This window comes from Lynx canadensis, chromosome B4, assembly GCF_007474595.2.
Source record: "Lynx canadensis isolate LIC74 chromosome B4, mLynCan4.pri.v2, whole genome shotgun sequence".
In the NCBI taxonomy this organism is placed as follows: Eukaryota; Metazoa; Chordata; class Mammalia; order Carnivora; family Felidae; genus Lynx; species Lynx canadensis.
Window position 1 is genome coordinate 31,889,755 of NC_044309.1, and position 6,403 is coordinate 31,896,157.

The 6,403-nt window shown below is 38.3% G+C and overlaps 1 pseudogene; it reads left to right on the plus strand.

Annotated features, from left to right (window-relative positions):
• Positions 1-2,150: 2,150 nt before the first annotated feature.
• LOC115518628 lies at positions 2,151-5,083 on the plus strand (annotated as a pseudogene).
• The last annotated feature ends 1,320 nt before the right edge of the window (positions 5,084-6,403 follow it).

Below are 6,403 nucleotides of genomic sequence, written 5' to 3' on the forward strand. Positions count from 1 at the left end.
TCAAAATCAGATGCTCAACTGACTGAGCCACCCAGGCACCCTGTGTCCACAATCTCTGAATGAAAAATGGTTCACTTAATTTTTTTAACACTTCCTGAAGAAACAGATTCATGTGCATTCATTGTGTTCCTTTTCAAGAAATGAAAATACATTTGGGAGGGTTAAGGGGCCCTCACCTATGTTCACATAGAGAGTAAGTCTTACTGATGTCTGAAGCCAAAGCAAGATGTACAAATGAAATACAAACAAAACTATAAAACTAATAAAAATTCAAATTGGCAACGTTGATGTGAGACAGCTGGTGTTGTTTGCTGCAACTAAATCTTACATGTTAGGTTTATAGCAGAAAGATATAGCTTTGGGTCCAGCTCTATTTTTGATTAAAGTAATATGACCGCAGGCAAAGCTTTGTTTGCTAAATCAGAATAATTAGACTTCATACTTAACCAAACTTTCTAGCAAGCAATCCTTCAATGAAGTCTCCCTGTATCTTTCAGACACCCACAGTCCTCTAGATCAGGGGTTTTTCTTTTTTCTCTAAAAGGCCAGATAGTAAATCCATAGGTTTTATAGGTTAAGAGACAAAATTGAGGCAGGTACTTATATAATAAGAAAATGTCTTGTCACACAAATCGGTACTGCTGAATAGTGATACCAATCATAAGCATGTGATTTCAATAGGAAATATTACTTGAGTCATTTATAGAATTCTATTATATTCTTTCCTTGATATGTACCTTTTAGTATGTTACTGTAGATTAATCAGTTCAATTGAAAGTTAAGTGGAAGTTAGATGGATTTTGCACAATTAGATGGATTTTGAAATATTTGACTTTTCTTTTGCATGTGAAGCAAGGTCCAAAAAATACTTCTGGAACTGTAGGTTGAGCTTGGAAAATATATTCTCTGAAAATTCGTGTGGGGTGGAGATTTAACTTCTTGTTTTAATTTTTGACAACATAGGAAGTAAATACAGCAGCTTGATACTACTTGTGATTCAAACAACATTAGTTGTCATCAAAATGACTTTACTGAAGTATAAGTTTTGTATGTAAGCTCAGCTTTGCCTAATAGTTTTAGGTTCAATTCATTAAGAAACATCAAATCTGCAGCAAAAGCTAATTTCCAAATTCACTCACTGTTAATTAACAGTGATTGAAGAAAGTCCTCATTCAGAGGAATTTCAATCTTGATCCTGGGCTGAATATAATCTCAATATAATTTCATCAGTGCTAAAATGTCACACTGCTGTATGGTAGGACAATTAAGGATTTACTTCTATCTATGACAAAATTTATGGTGCTGAAGATATTAAGTCCATGAGAGTAGAATTTCACTATTGACACTGCCAATTCCATAAGACATGATATCAAATATGCTCCTCAGAAGTACCTGCTGATAAGGGCATCTGGATGGCTCAGTCAGCTAAGCAACCGAATCTTGATTTGGGTTCGGGTCATGATCTCAGTGCAGAGCCCACTTGGGATTCTTTCTCCCTCTCTCTCTGCTCCTCCCCAACTTGCACACATGCTGTCCCTCTCTCAAAATAAATAAACATTAAAAAAGAAGTACCTGCTGATAAATAATACAATGAATATAATGTAGTCTTTAAACACCTTAAATTTTCAAAATCTGTAAATTCATCCAACTAAGAGCTTTTCTTCTCCACATATATTTTTATCACCATCAGTTATAGCACATCTTAGCAGATTCTACTTCAGGTTGTACTAGATTAGTGTTTTCTCACTGTTTTCAAAAATATTCTCAATTATAATTGTTTCATACAGACCATTCATAGGTGAAACTCAGTGACTTTGGATCTGGCATTAGTCCTTGAAAAAACAACTGAACAGTATGTTGACTTATCAAAAGCCAAGGAAAACCCCTTGAAATCATTTGGCTTCTTTTTAAATGGACTATTGATATTGCTTCCAATGTCCTAAACTCTTTTGAGTCACTTTCCCCCCCCCAAAGTTAATAGTCTTAAACCAGTTTATTTTCTCTGGACACATTTCTTTGGCTTGGAATCAAATATGACTTAATTAACACCACTGGTCAATGACTCGCTTTATCTAACAAATGAACTATTTGGAAACTTACTTCGGTTGCAGCTTCATTTCAAAAAAATTAGTGAAAAAAATTATACCTTAATGAAGTATTCCTTCTTCTACTTTCCACTTTTTCTGACAAGTGCTTTCCTGTAAGTTGGGAATATTGTTATGATTGCTTAGTCCTAAGTAATACTGACAGATACTGTAGGTTTAGCACAGTGATAACATCACTTCATAATAAAAAACACAGTTCTTTGTCATCCAATTGATGACAAAATAATCCATAATCCATTATGTCTTACACGTGTAATATTTGAAGTTTACTTTTCTCCCATTTTTGTCTTGACATGATGTGCATGAACTTGTCATAAAAAATTATAGGCCCCTCCCCTGGTGCTCCAGCCTGACTTCCCTCCCAGACCCAACCTGCAGAAAGGCTGCCCAGAGGAGGAGAGGAGGGGAGGGTGTATGGGTCTGTGTGGGCGCTGATGTTCTAGAATTTCCACGCAACCCCCAGCTGCACGAGGAAGTTGGATCTGGCCTTCTTCAGGATCTGTCCTTCTTTGGGTTCCCAAGGTGTCCCACCAGATGTCAGAAGTGGGTGGAGAATTCTGGGAGAGCAGACTTAGAAGATAAAACACCTGATCAACTAAATAAACATTATCAATTATGTGCCAAACATTTTGAGACCTCTATGATTTGTAGAACTAGTCCTTATGGGACAGTTCTTGGAGATAATGCAATACCAACAATATTTGTTTGTTCTTGCCAGTCATTCAAACAATCCACATAGTAGACACAAAAAACTAACAAAAGAAATAAGTGAAGATAAAATCAAGAAACTGAAACAGAAAAAACAATGATGAAAATTCTGAAGAGGAATAAAAACAAAGAAATAAATGACAGCAATGCTCAGAATCCCAGTGCGGAAGAAGGGGCTGAAGAACAGGATGAAGACATTTTTCATCAACTCTTGAAAAGAAAGAAAAAAAAGAATACTTAAAATCTTTATTTGAAATTTTGATTCTTTAAAAAAATTTTCTAGTTTATTTATTTTGAGAGAGAGACAAAGAGAGAGACAACAAGCAGGGGAGGAGCAGAGAGGGAGAGAGGGAGTGAGAGAGAATCTTAAGCAGCTCTGCACTGACAGTGGGGCCAAACTCATGAACAGTGAAATCTTGACCTGAGCTGAAAGCAAGACTCATATGCTTAACCTACTTAGCCACTCAGGTGCCCCTGAAATTTTTATTCTTATGGGAAAACAAGACATGCCTCTGGAAGGGCATGAAACTGATGAACTCCCAGAGGATCTCTTTGTTCAAGCACTGCTGGAGCGTGGGATAAATTCTGGTGAAGAAGTTGATAGAAAGCATTGAGACAATAGCAGTTAACACATTGTTCTGCTTGAAAACATAGCAGAGGCAGATGCTAGAGATCTGTGAGAGCTGCATTTGGGAGGAAACCCTCGGGGAGTGAGAGGCTGCCACTTCCTCTTTTCCATCATCACTGATGCCATAGTGGCCATATCAGGGAAGAATATTTGTCTGTGTTGGTGAGGTTTGTTGATGAATCTCATAACCTGAGAGAGGAATTTGTAGGCTTCTTGCCTTATGAGGTTGATGCAGAAATTTTGAAATTTCATACTGTTGATAATGGAGAAGTGGGGATTAAGCTGGAGTATTATCATGGCCAGGCTTACATTGTGTCCAGTGGATTTGCTTCCAAAATGAAAGTTGTTGCTTCTACACTTTTAGAGAAATATCCCCAAGCTGTCTATACACTTTGCTCTTCCTGTGCCTTCAATATTTGGTTGGCAAAATCAGTGCCTGTTGTGAGAGTACCTGCTGTATTAGGAACAATAGAGGAAGTTTGTTCTTTCTTCCATTGATCTCCACAACTGCTTTTAGAGCTTGAACTGAAGGATATTTGTCATTCCCAGTGGACAGGCAGGCATGATGCTTGTGAAATTTTAGTGGACCTCCTGCAAACACGTGTTTTATGTTTAGATGGTATAGTGATACACACCTTGGGTGGAATAACTATATAGCTGGTAACTATATAGCTGGGAACAGCTTTTGATTTCATTCTTACCATTGTTGTTCCTAAAAATATTCTATCTTTTACAAGAGCCTTTGGGAAAAATCTCCAGGGGAAAACTTCTGATGTCTTCTTTGTAGCCAGTAACTTGACTGCAGTGCTGCATTCATTAAATGAAATGATGGAAAATATTGAAGTTTATCATGAATTTCGGCTTGAAAAAGCTATAAATTTGGCAACCAAATTTGATATTCAGCTGAAACTCCCTGGAGAATTCCACAGAGCCCAGCGAGGTAACCTGGAATCCCAGCTAACTTCTGAGAGTTACTATAAAGAAACTCTAATGTCCCAACAGTGGAACTCATTATTCAGGAACTGAAAGATACATTTTCAGAACAGCACCTCAGAGCTCTTAAATGCTTATCTCTGGTACCCTCTGTCATGGGACAGCTCAAATTTAATACACTGGGCGGGGGGGGGGGGGGCACCATGCTGACATGTACAGAAGTGACTTGCCTAATCATGACACACTCTCACCTGAGCTGCATTATTGGAGAATCAAGTGGAAACACAGAGGGAAAGACATAGAGCTTCCATTCACCATTTATGAAACCCTGCACCTGCAAGACATCAAGTTTTTCCTAGTGTTTATGCATTGCTGAAAGTCCTATGTATTCTTCCTGTGATGAAGGTTGAGAATGAATGCTATGAACATGGGTAAAATTGCCTCAAAGCATACCTGAGGAACACTTTGACAGACCAAAGGTCAAGTAACTTGGCTTTACTGAACCTAAATTTTGATATAAAACATGATCCTGATTTAATTGTAGACACATATATCAAACTCTACAACTAAGAGCTTCCTACAGATAACTCAGAAACCATTGAAAATACGTAAGAGACCTCTAAAGTGAGCTTTATCTTGGGTACCTGAGTGGCTTATTCAGTTAAGCTTCTGACTTCAACTCAGGTCATGATCTTGCGGTTTGTGAGTTCGAGCCCCGGGCCAGACTCTGTGCTGACAGCTCAGAGCCTGGAACCTGCTTCAGATTCTGTGTCTCCGCTCTCTGCCAGTCCCCCACTCACGCTCTGTTTATCTCTGTTTCAAAAATTAATTAACATTTAAAAAAGTTAAAAAAAATAAAGTAAGCTTTCTCTTATGCTTGTTATTTGGAAAAATCTGTAAAAAATGTGAAAACATCTTATGGAAAAGCTGTCCGGTGTATATAGACCATTTAATCACTAATATCTTGTTTGAAAATATTTTTTTAATGTTTATTTTCAGAGACACAGAGAGAGAATGCAAACAGGAGAGGGGCAGAGAGAGGGAGAGAGAGAATCCCAAGCAGGCTCTGCACTGTCAGTGCAGAGCCCAATGCAGGGCTTGAACCCACAAACTGTGAGATCATGACCTGAGCCAAAATCAAGAGACCACACTCAACTGACTGAGTCACCCAGGTGCCCCACTCACTGAATATCCTGACCTATTGACTTCTCATGGAGTATGTTAGCCATTGATAATCTGCCTATTTAAATGGCCCCTGATTGAACTCTCATGTTTTGGAGATATAACTGTTATTCCAGAAGATAGCATTGAAAGTGCCATATTACACTTCTATAGGATCTCTGCTAATGGCACTTTGAAATTGTTTTAGTTAAGTCATTTTAGACATAACATTTATTATCACTGGATCCAATTGTTGGGTATTGAGTTATCACTTCTTAGAAGAAATAGATTTTGAAGAGGTGTGGGAGGAAGGAATACATTTTATAAAATGTTACAATGAAATTCACAAGTGACCTTTGAATAGTAGGAATGTTAAGTATGTTAAAGATCTGTGGGGCACCTGCGTGGCTCAATTGGTTGGGTGTCTGTCCTGACTCTTGATTTTGGCTCAGGTCATGATCTCACAGTTCATGGGATCCAATCCCGAGTCCGGCTCCATGCTGACAGCACACAGCCTGACTCGGGATTCTCTCTCCCTCTCTCTCTCTCTGCCCCTCCCCCACTCAGACACATTCTCTCTCTCACTCAAAATAATGAAATAAACATTACCAAAAATCCTGTAATGGACAGTTAAGGGAGTTACCAGACAGTGAGAGAGAAACATGTGAGTTTGCCAAGCAAGGATTTCAGTGTAGATTTTGTCTTTATCAAATGAATTTAGAGGAACAAGTTACAGTTAAAAGTGTAAATGGGCAAGCCTGCCATTGTTGTGCATCAGTTTGTTGCTGTTTAGACTCTTCTGTTGAGCCTCCATCTTCATAAGCTTTTTAGCAGGTATATGTCGAACACCTCTGTTTCATGGTCAAGA